At 48.0% G+C, this 16,156-nt stretch overlaps 1 non-coding gene across 1 annotated transcript; it reads right to left on the bottom strand.

Annotated features, from left to right (window-relative positions):
* Positions 1 to 15,140: 15,140 nt before the first annotated feature.
* On the bottom strand, positions 15,141 to 15,278 carry LOC119945611. Its single transcript, XR_005456272.1, has one exon. It is a non-coding gene; the product is annotated as a small nucleolar RNA SNORA7 (small nucleolar RNA).
* Positions 15,279 to 16,156: the final 878 nt, after the last annotated feature.

The following is a 16,156-nucleotide window of genomic DNA, read 5'->3' as shown; positions in this document are numbered from 1 at the left end:
TCCTTGGGTGGAGAGAACGAAGGTACAATTTGGAATTCAAAGGCGAAACAAACCTTCACAGCAACCCACCCGGGGCAAAATGACCAAATCAGTGTTTGTTTCTGCACCGGAGAACTATCTCTGAGGTAGTTGAGCTAAATTTATCCCAGGCTCCAGAAGGAAAAAGCTGAATTTCCCTGGCCCAGAGAGCACATCCCTCCTGCAAAAACCCCAGGCCAGCGGAGCACTTCTCTCAGATCAACAGAGATTCTCCAGGAGAGCACTTTGTCCAGTTTGCTTGCCGAGGGGAAATTTTCAACAGAGCCATAGACACAGCCTGGCCTAGGGGGGAAAGACCATGAGACTGGTTGTCAGGAGACCTGAATTCTAATCCCAGCTCTTCCATTTCCCTGTGGTGAGACCATAGGCAAGTCATTTAATTTCTCTTTGCCTCAGTTTCCTCATCCATCTCTAAAGTGAGGAAACAATTTGCTCTCTCTCTCTCCCTATGTGGGACAGGAACTATGTACAACCTGATTATCTTACATCTACCTCAGCACTAGGCCCATAGTATGTGCTTAACAGATATCATTGTTATTATTAACCATAGGTGCACCATTAAAGTCAATTATTTCACACCCTGTAACAGGGTTTCTTGTTTGACCAAGTTAGAAAATATTCGTGATTCCGGATTATCCCTGGCCAACATGTAGGACAATGGTGGCATCTCCATTGGCTGGAGATCATTTCTGTAGCAATCCAAGCAGAGAGGACTCAGCTACCCAATGTTCTGCACCGAATTGTCCCGCATTGTCACTGGCTTTCCACCTCATTTGCCTTGAGCTCTAACAAATCATTTTATCTGGATTAAGTGCCAGTGTCCCATCTTTTGAACCCCTATGTCAGCTCCCAATTACACTCATCCCTAAATTACAGACCATATTGGGGGTCTGTCAGTAATTGAAATTAAGTGGGGTCATTGCAAGTAATTGAGGAATGCTTTCCCTTCTTTTATTATGGTGTTCCTTAAGTGCTTACTAACTCTGGGCTAAACACCATGACGAGTAAAGAGATGAGATCAGACACTACTCCTTCCCTGTATAAGGTTCACAGTCTATGAAGGAAAGCAGGGATCTTATCTTCATTCTGCTGTTGAGGAAACTGAGGCACAGAAAGGTTAAATGATTAAGGCAGTAACACAGGACGTCAAGGGCAGAGTTTGGATTTGACCCCAGATTTCCTGACTCTTGGTACCATGTCTTCCCACTAGACCACACTGACATATCCCATCACTATTGATGCCACCCTACCTGCTTCCAGCCTCTCCAGCTTCAGTCCCTACTTCACCCTGCTGCCTGGATCATTTTTCTAAAAGATCCTTCTACACACATCTCCACAAAAACCTTCAACAGTTGCCCATCCACCTCCGCATCAGACAGCAACTTCTGACCGTCGGCTCCAAGGCACTCAATCATCTGTCTCTCCCATCCTCGCATCTCTCCCCCTACAGCCCAGCCCGCATTCTTGGACTCTCTAACAACAACCTACCTATTGTTCTTCAATCTCTCTCTCTCTGATCACCTACCCCTTGCTCTTCTCTGCCTTCCTAACTGGAACTCCCTCCCATTTCATACATGACAAATGACCACTCTCCTCATTTTCAAAGCCCTACTCAAATTATATCTCCTCCAAGAACCCTTCCCTGACTAACCTCATCCCCCCACCTTATTCTCCCTCCCTTCTGTGTCTCCTAGGCACTTGGTCCATATCCCCTAAGCACTTGGATTCTCATCCCACCCCACCCCCATAGGGATATGTCCATTTCCTTATATTTTGTTTTTTCCTCCTCCCCACCCTACCAGTAAATCATTTTAATATCGGTCTTCCCAACTAGATTGTAACCTTCTCGAGGACAGGGATCACGTTTACCAACTCTATTGTACTCTCCCAGGTGTTGAGTAAACTGCACAGAATAAGCACTCCGTAAACACCACTGACTGACTGATTGACAGAAAGATGTCTGTGTGAGTGAATAGCTTGGAACTGCAGCTGTCATATCAAATGATTGAGTCTGCCATTCTCAATCAATCAATCAATCCATCATATATACTGAGCACTTACAGTGCACAGAGTACTGTACTAGATGCATGGGAGACTACAATACAACAGAGTTGGTAAGCATGTTCCCTGCCCACAATGAATGAGTTTACAGTTCAGAGGGGGAGACTGAGGCTGGGGCTGAGGGATGGATGAATAAAGGGAGCAAATTCAAGTGCAAGGGTAACACAGAAGGGAGTGGGAAAAGAGGAAATGAGGGTTTAGTCAGGAAAGGTCTCTTCGAGGAGATGAGCCTTCAGTAAGGCTTGGAAGGTGGGGAGAGTGATTGTCTGTTGGATAATAAGAGGGAGGATATTCCAGGCCAGGGGCAGGACATGGGCTAGAAGTTGGCGGCAAGATAGACGAGATTGAGTTACGGTGGGTTGATGGAGTTCTACATAGTAAATTCCTCTCTGTTGCCAACAGCAACAAATGTATCTCAGAAACCAGGTGAATGATATCCATATTTCTGAACTGTGTTTAGTTATGACAAAGTGAACCTATTTCAAAATCTGTTTGAACGTTGGCTGGAATTTATATCTGCCTGTGATTTTCTGTCGAAGATGATGCTAGAGAGGTCGAGGCCCCATCCATATTGGTAAGTGGCAGAAAAGACCGCTGGATGACCAGTTCGTCTTCCCACATTGTTTCCCCACTAAAATAAATTAGCTCCTCACCACGCTGATGGATGTATCCGCTGAGGGGCCCATATCTGTTTCCGAGCTTGACTCTTGGTGTTCTGATCTTCACAAAGCCTTTGCTCAAGAAGAAGAACTCTCTTGTGGGCAAAGAACATATCCAACAACTCTGTTATATTGTATTCTCCGAAATGCAGACTCTCTACACTGGTGGATTGACAACCACATTGGCTGAGCTGTCTTCTAATATATAAACAAACTGCTTCATCTGTATTTCTAGTCTGCATGTATCTCATGGAGTAGTAGTAGCTCCTTGGCATTCCTGCTTTTGACCATTCTCCTCAAGAGCCCTACCTGGTTCACTCTGATTTATAGCTCATGAGTTGACTGAGTCCCCTGGTCTCACAGTCCTGCCATTTACTATTTAGCTTCTTTCAGATGAAACCAGATGAGCCTTCTCCAGTGGGTCACAGATGCTAAACCAAATTTCCACTCTTTCACCTGCCTTGATGTTGTCGTCCTGGCTTGTTGACTCTGTTACCTACTGTTCCTGCAGTTCATACGTACTAATGGTTCTCATTTTACTTCATGTCCCATGTGGGACAGGGACTTTGTCAAGTCTGGGGAAGCAGCATGGCATAGTGGCTAGAGCATGGGCCTGGGGGTCTGAAGGTCATGGGTTCTAAGAACGGATCCATCACTTGTCTACTATGTGGCTTTGGGAAAGTCGCTTCACCATTCTCTGTTGGCTTCTTGCAGTTTCTGTTGTCGGATCCTGAACTAAGGCGCCCACACTGATCATCTGAAGCAGTAGGAGAAGCAGTGTGGCTCAGTGGAGAGAGCCCGGGCTTTGGTTCAAATCCCGGCTCTGCCACTTGTCAGCTGTGTGACTTTGGGCAAGTCACTTAATTTCTTTGGGCCTCAGTTATCTCATCTGTAAAATGGGGATTAAGACCGCGAGCCCCATATGGGACAACCTGATCACCTTGTAACCTCCCCAGCGCTTAGAACAGTGCTTTGCACATAGTAAGCGCTTCATAAATGCCATTATTATTATTATTATTATGCCTTAGTTCCATCTGTAAAATGGGGATTAAAACTGTGGGATTGTGTCCCATCTGATTTCCTTGTATCCACCCCAGTGTTTAATACAGTGCCTGGCACTTAGCACATAGCACATAACATATAGGACATGTGGGATAGGGACTCTGTCAATTCTGGAAAAGCAGCATGGCATAGTGGATAGCGCACAGGCCCGGGAGTCAGAAGGTCATGGGTTCTAATCCTGGCTCTGTGTGGCCTTGGGTAAATCACTTCACTTCTCTGGACCTCAGTTACCTCATCTGTAAAATGGGGATTGAGACTGTGAGCCCCAAGTGGGACAGAGACTGTGTCCAACCCGATTTGCTGATATCCACCCAAGTGTCTAGTACAGCGTCTGGTGCACAGTAAGTGCTAACAAATACCACAATTATTGTTATCACTATTATTATTATTATTGTTTTGTTTGTATCTACCCTCACACTTCGCTAGTAAACACCACAATCGATCAGTGGTATTTGAGTGCTTAATCTATGCTAAATGTACTAAAAGCCTGGGAGAGGGAAGCAGCATGGACTAGTGGAAAGAGCAGGGGCTTAATTAGAGGTTCTAATTCTGGCTTCACCACATACTTGCTGTGTGATCTGAGGCAAGTCACTTAACTTCCTAGTGCCTCAATTCTCTCATCTGCAAAATTGGGATTCAAACCTGTTCTTCTGTCCAGTTGAACTGTGAGCCCCTTATGGGACCTGATTGTGTTGTTTCTACCCCAGCACTTAGTGCAGTGCTTGGCACAGAATAAGCACTCAATAGAGCCCTCAATTATTATGATTATTACTATAATTGCGTTAGTAGACACAATCCCCTCCCTCAAGATGCTTGCAGACTAGTGGAGGAATTTACATTAATGATAAAAGTTGGATGCCGCAATATTCATTTACCTTTGTAGACCTTTATTTTGCTACGCAGCTCGTTGCCCCATTGGATTTACACTCTGCCTGCCAATCTGCCAAATCCATGTGACTTTTTGAGATCTACTGCATTTACCTGCACCATTGCCCTGGGTAGCAGAATTCCATGTACAGTAATGAATTCTGTGCTGCCAATGAAAATCTTTCCTCTCCCATCACTTTTGTTTCCTTCAGGTTCCTGGCCCTGAAGTCTTCATCACTGGACCAAAGCCCCCCGCAGTCATAAACAATGGGTGACAGACAACATCATCTATGGGAATTACTGCCAAATTTACATCTCCGCTTGACAACCTCAGATTTCTTCCTTGGTTTAGAAGAACTGCTAGCACCTTGAACTCAAGATGCCTAAAATGGAACCCCTCAGTCTTCCCTCCTAAGATCACTGATCCATCTATCTTTCCCGTAGCACAACGACAGCACTGCCATCCTCCACGTCCCTGCGCCATTTCACTGGCAGATTCCCAACAGGAGTGGAGTGTGTCTAAGTGAGCAAGACAGAGTTTGGCCTCACATTAATTTGTGTTATCACCACTGTTCTCCAAGAGATAAGGGGTTATTTTTAACACTGTTATTTAGGAACTGAAGTCATGGAGGTGACTTCAGCATGAGAAAAACACCATCCCTTCTGGGGGTCTGTGTAATGCCAAAGCCTTGCTAGGAAATTCCAGGCACAATTAAGTGCTCTGGATTTTATCCAGCCACAGAATGTGAACATCCTGCAGACAAGACTCGCTCCTTAAAGTAAACTGTTTCTTGGAGCAATTTGGTGCTTGGAGGGGAGACTGGGAAGGAAATCGGACTCCTCCAGGCACCATCCCTGGGATTCGGAAAACCGTCTCGGGATTATTTAGAAAGAAAAGATGAACGTATTGTTGGATGGCACCACCAGCGGGGCCGTATCCAGCCTCCCCAGTCAAGGAAAGAGGCGTTTGCTCAACCGTCAGGGAGCCCAGCTCTCCAGCCTAGAATCCTAATTCATAATCCACCAGTCGATGGTTTTTACTGAGCACTTCCTCTTGGGTAGAGCATTCTACTAAGCGCTGTGCAGAGTACAACATAGTAGAGAGATAATAATAATAATTAAAAATAATTTTGGTACTGTTAAGCACTTACTTCGTGCCAGGCATTGCACTAAACACTGGGATGAATACAAGCAAATCGGGTGGGACACAGCCCCTGCCCCACGTAGGGCTCACAGTCTCAATCCCCATTTTACAGATGAAGACACTGAGGCACAGAGAAGTGAAGTGACTTGCCCAAGGTCACACAGCAGACGCGTAACAGAGCCCAAGCCTGTTTTTCTATCCACTACACCGTGCTGCTTCGTAACACAATTCCCTCCTGGTTCACTAATCAATCAGTCAATCATATTTAATGAGCGCTTACTATGTGCAGAGCACCATACTAAGCATTTGGGAGAGTACAGTGCAACAGAATTAGCAGACATGTTCCCTGCCCGTAACGAGCTGACAGTCTTGAAGGGGGAGACAGACACTGATCTGAATTGGTCCTGAGGAGTCAACTCTCCAAAGGCCTTCCAACCCTCTTCCAAAAGGGATGTGAATTTTTCAGGGTCTTCCCGGCTCTGGGGAGTATTCCAGGGTGGCAGATCCCGCCGGGTGCCCGCCCTTGCCATGACCTAAGCACAGGGTTGGACACACCAGGAACCTTGGGAAAACCATGGGGCCCAGGCAAGGCCCAGAGCAGAAAGATTTTCCCCGGGGAAATGTGCCACAGCACTGGTGAGGAGGCAGGAGCTCACCACTGACGTCTGCCTGGCAGCAGTGAAGGTTGTAATTCATTCTTTCTTCCCAGCTGTTTCTGGGGAAACCACCACTTCCTGTTGCATCCTGAAGCGGGGCGCGATCAAGTGAAAGTCAAGTCACGGAAACCAGAGAGAGGTCAACTCGGGGTCAGTGTGATGGGGATCTGATCACTGGGTCAACCAAACGTGGGTCCGTAGGTGGTCAACCCATGCTTGACTGTGGGTGTGTCAATGCGTACATTTTTGTGAGTCAGTGCATGTGTCAAGTCGATGTGCACTAATATAGGTGGCAAAATGTGTCTCATTTTGTATCACACAGATTCTGAGAAGTTGGCCATTCCCACCTAGTACATAGTCCTATGGCTTGGTGGGCCTCGGTATCTCGTGGCCCTGAGGTGGGCAAGGTGCTCCGTGGATTGGAGACCCTCTGCTCAAGGGCACTGAGCAGGTACACTGTTGGATGCCCAGAAGTAGCATCCGTGAGAAGAATTCAGGTAAATCCTCTGAAGATTCTTTTAGGACCTAGCAACTGATGCAAGAGGAGAGGGTTGTGGGAAAGACAGAACCAAAGGTGCAGGACCCTCAAACTCCACCCTCAAGCCCTCCCCCAAACTCCACCCTCAACTCACTCTCAAACCCACCCTCAAATTCCACCCTCAACTCACCCTCAAACCCACCCTCAAACTCCAAGACAAAATGGTTCTTCCAGCCAAGGTTGGTCTCCAGGCTCACCTGTCCTGATAGTAGTAGTAATAATAGTCAGTTGCCAGTCAGTCAGTGGTATTTACTGAGAGCTGACTGTGTGCAGAGCACTGTACTAAGTGCTAGGGAGAGTACAACACAACAATAGACACATTCCCTGCCCACAATGAGCTTACAGTCTAGAGGGGGAGACAGACATTGACATAGAAAATAAATTACTGCTATGTACATAACTGCTGTAGTAAGTAGCTTGATTAGGAGGACTACTTCTCTGGAGAAGACACTAATGCTAGGAAAAGTCCAGAGAAAACATAGAAGAGGAAGATTGGCAGCTAGATGGATAGAGGACCATAACAACGATAAGTGAAGAACCATTAGAGAGGTTAGAGAGGTTGCGGATTAGAGAGGTTAGAGAGGTTGCAGACTATGGTAAAGGACAGGACGTTGTGGAGAAAGTATATCCATGGATTCGCTATGAATCTGAAACAACTCGACGGCACTTAATAATAAAAGTAGCATGACATAATTGATAAAGCCACAGGCCCGGGAGTTGGAAGGTCATGGATTCTAATTTTGGCTCTGCTACTTGTCTGATGTGTGGACTTGGGACACCACCTCACTGTGCCTCGGTTCCCTCATCTGTAAAATGGGGACTAAGACTGTGAGCCCCTTGCAGGAGAGGGACTGTGTCCAACCTGATTTGCTTGTATCCACCCCAGCACTTGGTACAGTGCCTGGCACATAGTAAGCGCTTAACAAATACCACAATTATTACTATTAGTAGTAGTAGTAGTATTTAGCCCATACTACGTGTAAAGCATCATATCAAGTGCTGGGAAAGCAATGCATGGATGAGATGTATACAAGGCCCCTGGCCCTTAAATGGCTCATAATCTAAGAATTCATTCAGTCAATCAATCGTATTTATTGGGCGCTTACTATGTTCAGAGCACTGTACTAAGCGCTTAGAAAGTACAATTCAGCAACATATAGAGACAGTCCCTACCCAACAATGTCTGGAAGGGGGGAGTAAGAGTAAGGCAGTGAAGGGGTTTGGCAACAGACATATAAGGAAAGGAAAACAAAAATATAAGAACAAAGATGACAATTAACCTAAAAGGAGCGGTAGGTTTTTTGCCCTCCAGAAAAGTGGCTTTGGAATTGGTTCTCCACTAAGTGTTTTCAGGCAGAGGGCTTCCCGGCTCGGAAGCCAGGAGCTGCCTAAGGGGTCAGGATGAAACCTGCGGCAGACTGCCGCCTCTCTCAATGACCCTTTCCGAAAGCAGCCGCTGGAGAGTAGTTGCCACCACTTAGAGTCTGGACGAGCACGGGGTTCACCCACGGTGACAGCAGAAAAGAGTGGAAAGTGCCCATCCCGGGCAGAAACCATTTCTGTAAGAATTTCCACTTAGACAATCTCCTTCCCTAGATAAGTAATAATAATAACTGTAGTATTTGTTAGTGCTTACTACGTGCCAAGCCCTGATCTAAGCGCTGGGGCAGACGCAAGATAATCAGGACCCACCTGACGCTTGCTAAGAGTTAGAACAGGTATTGAATCCCTGTTTTACAGATGAGGGAACTGAGGCTTAGAGAAGTTAAGTGACTTGCCTAAGGTCACACAGCAGGTATGTGGCAGAGCTGGGATTAGAACCTAGGTCTCTGGCTCCCAGGCTCGTGGTCTTTTCTCTAAACCATGTTGCCTCCCTGCATAACCTGTCCAGAAACTTTAACCATGATAAAATATATATATATGTATAACACCTTAATACTATATAACAAAATATAACATTAGCCATATGGCCTGGTGAGAAGCAGCATGGTTTAGTGGAAAAAGCAGGGCCCTGGGAGTCAGAGGACCTGGGTTCTAATCCTGGCTCTGCCACCATTAGTTGTGTGACCGGCCCGCAAGTCCCTTAACTTCTCTGGGCCTCAGTTTCCTCATCTGTAAAAATAGGGATTCAATACTTGTTCTCCCTCCTATTTACACTGTAAACCCCAATGTGGGATAATAATAATAATAATAATAGTATTTGTTAAGCACTTACTATGTGCCAAGCACTATTCTCAAGCTGTTCTAAGAAGGAACTGTGTCTGACCTAATTAACCTGTATCTACCCTGACATTTAGAACTGAGCTTGTCTCATAGTAAGCACTTAACAAATACCATGATGATCATTACCTTATTTTTGCTTAGCCCTTTTTTTTCCAAAGCTCATTTATGTTTATTATTTCATTTTATCCTCCTTGTGAGAGAGGGAGGGACTACTTCAGATGAGGACACTCGGGTCCAGGGAGGTTAAATGACTAGCTCAAGACTCCAGAGAAGACCAGGGGCAGAGAAGGAGAAAGAATGCAGGTCGTCTAACTCCCAGCCCCCTAGCTGCCTGCCCCTTGAGGATAAGACACCGCCACAGAGCCAGAGCCTGGAGGAGGAGGAAGAGGTGGTGGAAGAAGAGGAGCAGGAGGAGGAGGAGCAGGAGGAGGAGGAGCAGGAGGAGGAGGCAAAAGAGGAGGAGGAAAAGGAGGCTCCAGAAGAGGAGGAGGAGGGGGAGGAGGAGGAGGAGGAGGAGGAGAAGGAGGAGGAAGAAAAGGAGGAGGATGCGAAAGAGCAGGAGGAAAAAGAGGAGGCAGAAGTGGAGAAGGAAGAGGAGAAGAAGGAATAGGAAGAGGAAAAGGAGGAGGAGGAGGACAAGGAAGAGGAGGAGGAGGAGGAGGAAGATAAGGAAGAAGAGGAGGAGATGGAGGATGACAAGGAAGAGGAGGAGGAGGAGAGGAGAAGAAGGAGGAGAAAAAGGAAGAGGAGGAGAAGGAGGAGGAAGAGGAGGAGGAGAACAAGGAGGAAGAAGAGGATGAGGAAGAAGGTTGACTGGCCTTCTGCTCTCACCAAGGTCACTGTTAACTGTCCAGAGGAAAAAGACACCCAGCCAGGAGGGGCCTGCCACAGAATTATGGTGAGAACTTGTCCAAAAGCCCAGCCAGAGGGGAGTCAGTCCATGGTGCAGATGGCTGGCCTGGAGCGCTGGGGGCTGGAAGGCCAGAACAGTGCCTGTGGTGGGCACCTCTCTGCCAGAGGACTGTGCCACCCCAAGGAGCCCCTAGGGCATCAGTACCATTGCCAGTTTCAGCTCGGGAGACCCCCCACAGAGCCCACATCTGTTCCCAACCTAACCGGTGGTGCCACCGGCCCTCTGCCACCCATTCAGATTTGGGGTGGCCCCAGGGTTTCGGTCAGTTTGGCAAATGTCTGCAGTCAAGAGGATTGGGGAGGGCCACTCTCCCTTAAACCTCCTCCCACCCTCCCACCCCATCCTGTCGGCCAGTGGCCCCTGAGCCTGCCTCAGGGTGTGCCTGCCAGAGTCCTGCTTTGTAGGGATAGAGTTGACCAACTCTGTAAAATGCTTTCCCAAATGCTTAGTTCAGTGTTCCACACGTAGTAGACACTCCATAACTATCATTGATAGATCATTGTCACGGTCATCTCTGTTTCTCTTTGGAACCCAGGAGAACCCTGGCCCCAGCCTCACTCGCTAGTCAATCCTTGGGGAGGGAGTAAAGGTAGGGCTGGGCTGGGAGCGGCTGGGCAGACAGAGCAGGCGTGGGGCAGGGCGCTGGGCCCCAAGGGTTGATGGAGGTTTGGGGGTCTCTCCCTCAGAGACATGAGGCTGTGAAGCCCAATTCCCTCCCCATGTGGCCACCATCTCCCCATGGCTGTCAAAGCCTGCAGCAGCATCGGGACCCCAGTCCACAGCAGCTATGATGGCAGCCCATCTGTCTTGGTGGGAGTCAGGACCCCCTCTGGTCCAGGGGGCTGTGGGCTATTGGTCCACTCCCAAGCCACAGCAACCTGGCCCCACACTGGAGCAGGAACAAATAGGGGAAGCAGATTCTGTTCGCCCTCTCCCATGTCACCATGTGGCCCCCACCCTAACTCCACATGGGGCCATTGAGCAACTCCCGGGTGCCTGGAGCGTGGCCGGAGGCAGGCCGGGTCACTGTTTCCTCTGGAGGCCATTTCACTGGCTCCTTGTTGGCCAGTCAGCCTCGGGATCGGCCACAGCCCCTCTGATGCCCACAGGGGACTGTCAGAAAGCCCTGCTCCTTTGTTCCCAGAAGCTCCTGCCCAAGACAGGGCTGATTTCCATGGATGAAGAAGCCCCTCAGCGGACATTTTCATCCTGGAATAGATCATGGAGAGATTAGTTTTGCTCATGTTGGGTTTCCATTCAGCAGGGACTTGCTATGTCTTTCTCCCACACCCTGTCTTTTGCAGGCATTCCTCAGTCATCAGTCCTGCTGTGACCCAAAACTTCAGCCTCTGTGGCTGCTTTGGAAAAATATGGAAAAAAATATGGGAAAAAAATGGGAAAAAAAATTCTCTCTGTCTGTCCAACCAACTGCTGACTGTCTATCTGCATTCCTCCGGGCCGCCCTTTCCTTCTCCCTTCTCTGCCTCTTTCTTTGGAGTCAGAGGTCATGGGTTCAGATCCCGGCTCCGCCAGTTATCAGCTGGGTGACTTTGGGCAAGTCACTTAACTTCTCTGTGCCTCAGTTACCTTATCTGTAAAATGGGGATTAAGACTGTGAGCCCCCCATGGGACACCCTGATCACCTGGTAACCTCCCCAGCGCTTAGAACAGTGCTTTGCACATAGTAAGGGCTTAATAAATGCCATCATTATTAAAGCTCTCTGTCTATGTTTTATACTCACTCTCTGTCCCTCTCTGTCTCTCTCCATCTCTCAATCTCTCTCCCCCTCCCCAGCATTTGCATTCTTTCAAGGAGGAGGGTGGTGTTATCTGTCTTTGTTTTATGTTATCTGTTAAGAACTTACTATGCTTCAAGCACCGATCTAAGCACTGGGGAAGATATAAGTTAATCAGTCTGGGCACAGTCCCTGTCCCACATAAGGCTCACAGTCTCAGCAAGAGGGAGAGCCGGTTTCTAATCCTCATTTTCCAGACAAGGAAACCGAGGCATAGAGAAGTGAAGTGACTTGACCAAGGCCACACAGCAGGCAAGTGGTGGAGCCAGGATTAGAACCCAGGCCCAGGCTCTTTCCATTAGGTCATGCTGCTTCTCAATCAGTCAATCAATCAATCGTATTTATTGAGCGCTTACTATGTGCACAGCACTGTACTAAGCGCTTGGGAAGTACAAATTGGCAACACATAGAGACAGTCCCTACCCAACAGTGGGCTCACAGTCTAAAAGGGGGAGACAGAGAACAGAACCAAACATACTAACAAAATAAAATAAATAGGATAGAAATGTAGAAGTAAAATAAATAAATAAATAAATAAATAAATAAATAAATAAATAAATAAATAGGGTAATAAATATGTACAACCATATATACATATATACAGGTGCTGTGGGGAAGGGAAGGAGGTAAGATCGGGGGATGGAGAGGGGGACGAGGGGGAGAGGAAGGAAGGGGCTCAGTCTGGGAAGGCCTCCTGGAGGAGGTGAGCTCTCAGCAGGGCCTTGAAGGGAGGAAGAGAGCTAGCTTGGCGGAGGGGCAGAGGGAGGGCATTCCAGGCCCGGGGGATGACGTGGGCCGGGGGTCGACGGCGGGACAGGCAAGAACGAGGTACAGTGAGGAGATTAGCGGTGGAGGAGCAGAGGTTGCGGGCTGGGCAGTAGAAGGAGAGAAGAGAGGTGAGGTAGGAGGGGGCGAGGTGATGGAGAGCCTTGAAGCCCAGGGTGAGGAGTTTCTGCCTGATGCGCAGATTGATTGGTAGCCACTGGAGATTTTTGAGGAGGGGAGTAATATGCCCAGAGCATTTCTGGACAAAGACAATCCGGGCAGCAGCATGAAGTATGGATTGAAGTGGAGAGAGACACGAGAGACATTGTTCTGCCCTGTTGGATGGGTGGAGGCAGGCGGGTGGGAGGGTGAACTATTGTGACAAAATACCAGCACTTAGTACAGTGCTTGGCACATAGTAAGCGCTTAACAAATACCACAGTTATTAATACCATTGATTGACTCTTCAACTTCCATTTCCTGTTGGGGTTGAAGACATTCCCGAAGAAACATTGAGGGAATACAGGCCTCTTCCTGGGGAATCAGACACCACTATTAAGCTTCGCTAACATTAATGTCCCCCATTTATGCTGTGCCTGAAGGTGCCATTTCCTCCCACAGTGATCCCAAACACTGAATTTCTTCCTATTAGGGTTTAGATTGTGAGGTCCTGATCATTTTTCTATATACTTCATCACTTTTCATCACAAATTCCCCCTCAAACTGGAAAACCTAAAAAAAAAAAACTGTAAACGGCCTTTGAATGGCATAAAGGGATTAGGAAATCAGGTTGAGCTAAGGATTGTTCTGCTTTATTTTGTGGTTTCTTGAACAACTGTGCATGCACGGGGAGGGGCCCGAGCCTTCCGGCTTCCATATTTCCAAAGTCTTCATGCCTGAAGAGATTTTCAGCAGAGGAGCAGGTGGTGGTTTGAGCAGTAAAGAGTATCCACTGACCTCTGAGTGCTCCTGTCCATCCTGCAGGGAAATCCTGAGGACTCTGGTTCCAGAGGGCAATCCTCAAGGTGGTCTTAGCCACCCCCATCTGAGGCTTCCTTCTGGGCTAAGAAACTGCTCCTCTGACAGGTTTCCCTTCCACTGGACAACTTACTTCCCTGGCCCTCCTCTCCCCATTCAGACCTCTCCGACTCTCGGCTCTTCCTACAATAATAATAACGGTACTTGTTAAGCACTTACTGTGTGCCAAGCACTGTTCTAAGCTCTGGGGTAGATACAACTTAATTGGATTAAATACAGTCCCTCTCCCACGTGGGGCTCACACTCTTAATCCCATTTTACAGATCAATCAATCGTATTTATTGAGCACTTACTGTGTGCAGAGCACACAGATGAGTTAACTGAGGCACAGACAAGTAAAGTGACTTACCCAAGGTCGCTCAGCAGACGTGGCGGAGCCGGAATTAGGACCCAGGTCTTTCTGTCTTCCAAGCCTGTGCTATATCCACTAAGCCATGCTGCTTCTCCTCTTTCTCCTCCGCACTTCACCCCCAACTCTTTCCCCCAGCCTCTGTCCTCACCAGAGAAATCCTCACAGGGCAGAGCCAGTTGCTTCCTGTGTGACTTTGGACAATTCATTTAACTGCTCTGGGCTTCAGGTTCCTCATCTGTAATTTGGAGGCTCCATTTTACATCTTCTTCCTCCCACTTGGACTGTGAGCTCTGCGTAGGACAGGGACCGAATCTGATCCGATTGTATTTTATCTGTCCCAGTGCTTGGCACAATGCTTTACTTACAATCAGGACTTAACAAATACAAGTATCATTACTGTATTAATATTAGTAGTAAAATAATATCGCTACTACTAATAATAATAATTACTTTGATGGAAGAGTAGGGAGTGGAGATAGTACCAGGGAGAGGCACTATCAATGCGAGTCTCAGATCTCCTCTCCTCTCCTCTTAGTTTTCTCCTCTGTAAAATGGGATTCTTTTTAAACATCTTCTTCCTCCCACTTAGATCGTGAGTTCATTCATTCAGTCATTCAATTGTGTTTATTGAGCGCTGACTGTGTGCAGAGCACTGTACTAAGCGCTTGGGAAGTACAAGTTGGCAACATATAGAGACGGTCGCTACCCAACAGCAGGTTCACAGTCTAGAAGGGGGAGAGGGAGTGAGTCCAGGTGAGTCCACCTGATTGTATTGTATCTACCCAGTGCTTAACATAGTAACTGGCACACGATTCTTTTCATCTTGCGCCTTCGAGTCATTTCTGATCCATAGCGACAGCATGGACGCATCTCTCCCAAAATGCCACACTCTCCATCTGCAGTCGTTCTGGAAGTGTATCCATAGAGTTTTCTTGGTAAAAATAGCATTGCCACCTTCCACGCAGTAAACTCAAGTCTCCGCCCTCGACTCTCCCATGCCACTGCTGCCCAGCATGGGTGAGTTCTGACTTGTACCAGATTGCCTTCCACTCGCTAGCCACTGCCCAAGCTAGGAATGGACTAGATAGTCCTCTGCTTGACTCTTCCTCCCTTAGCCGAGACTGGTAGAGTACTGGAAACTTTCCAGGTGCGACCCTGAGAAGGGGGGCATGTGGGTTAGCACTTACCAAATACCACAATTATTGGTATAACTAGCTATTCCAGTGGGAGGGAAAGGAGAGCAGCAGGTCCCGCAATAGCTCAGACCAAGGAAAGGCTCTTCCCCTGGGGGTCTCGGATCCAGAGGTGCTCTCTCAGAACCAGTTTCTCCTGCAGTGGCTGCTGTTTCTTCCTAGTTGCTTCTTGCTGGCCACTCTGGAGTTCCTCTGGCTCCATTGCCTTCAGGTACAGCCAACACATTTCTCTGCCTACATCTCTCCCGACACTACGGGGAGGCACTCAAACCAGAGAAAGTCCCCAGGGCTCTGGTGAAGCTTGTCTTGGGGTGGGGGTAAGGTGACAAGTGTGATATTTCACTTACACCCCATTCCTGGGGCTAGGTCCCTCCGAATGTGGCATTTTGGGGCCCCAGGACTGCTGCTGCAGAGTGGGGCCAGCCTTGAGCAGCAGAAGGGGCTGTCAGGACCCCAGTCCTCCAGTGAGTGTCACCTCCCATCCTCCTAGTGAGTGTCACCTCCCATCCTCCCAGTGAGTGTCACCTCCCATCCTCCCAGTGAGTGTCACCTCCCCAGTCCTCCCAGTGAGGGTTAGCTCTCCTGTCCTCCTTGTGAGGGTCACCTCCCCTGTCCTCCTAGTGAGTGCCACCTCCTCAATCCTCCCAGTGACTGTCATCTCCACTTTTAGTGAACTGAGAGTGCCCTACCCAGTCGTGCCAGTGAATGTCTGTATTTTTACTTCTGTATTTTTACCAAGAAAACTCAATGCATAAACTACAAGAATGATTGCAGAGGGAGAGTGGGGCGTTCCGGGAGAGACGTGTCCATGAGGTCGCTATGGGTCGGAAATGACTCGTCAGCATAAGAC

Source organism: Tachyglossus aculeatus, chromosome 25 (assembly GCF_015852505.1).
Source record: "Tachyglossus aculeatus isolate mTacAcu1 chromosome 25, mTacAcu1.pri, whole genome shotgun sequence".
Taxonomy (NCBI): domain Eukaryota; kingdom Metazoa; phylum Chordata; class Mammalia; order Monotremata; family Tachyglossidae; genus Tachyglossus; species Tachyglossus aculeatus.
This window is presented reverse-complemented; position numbering and strand designations above follow the sequence as displayed.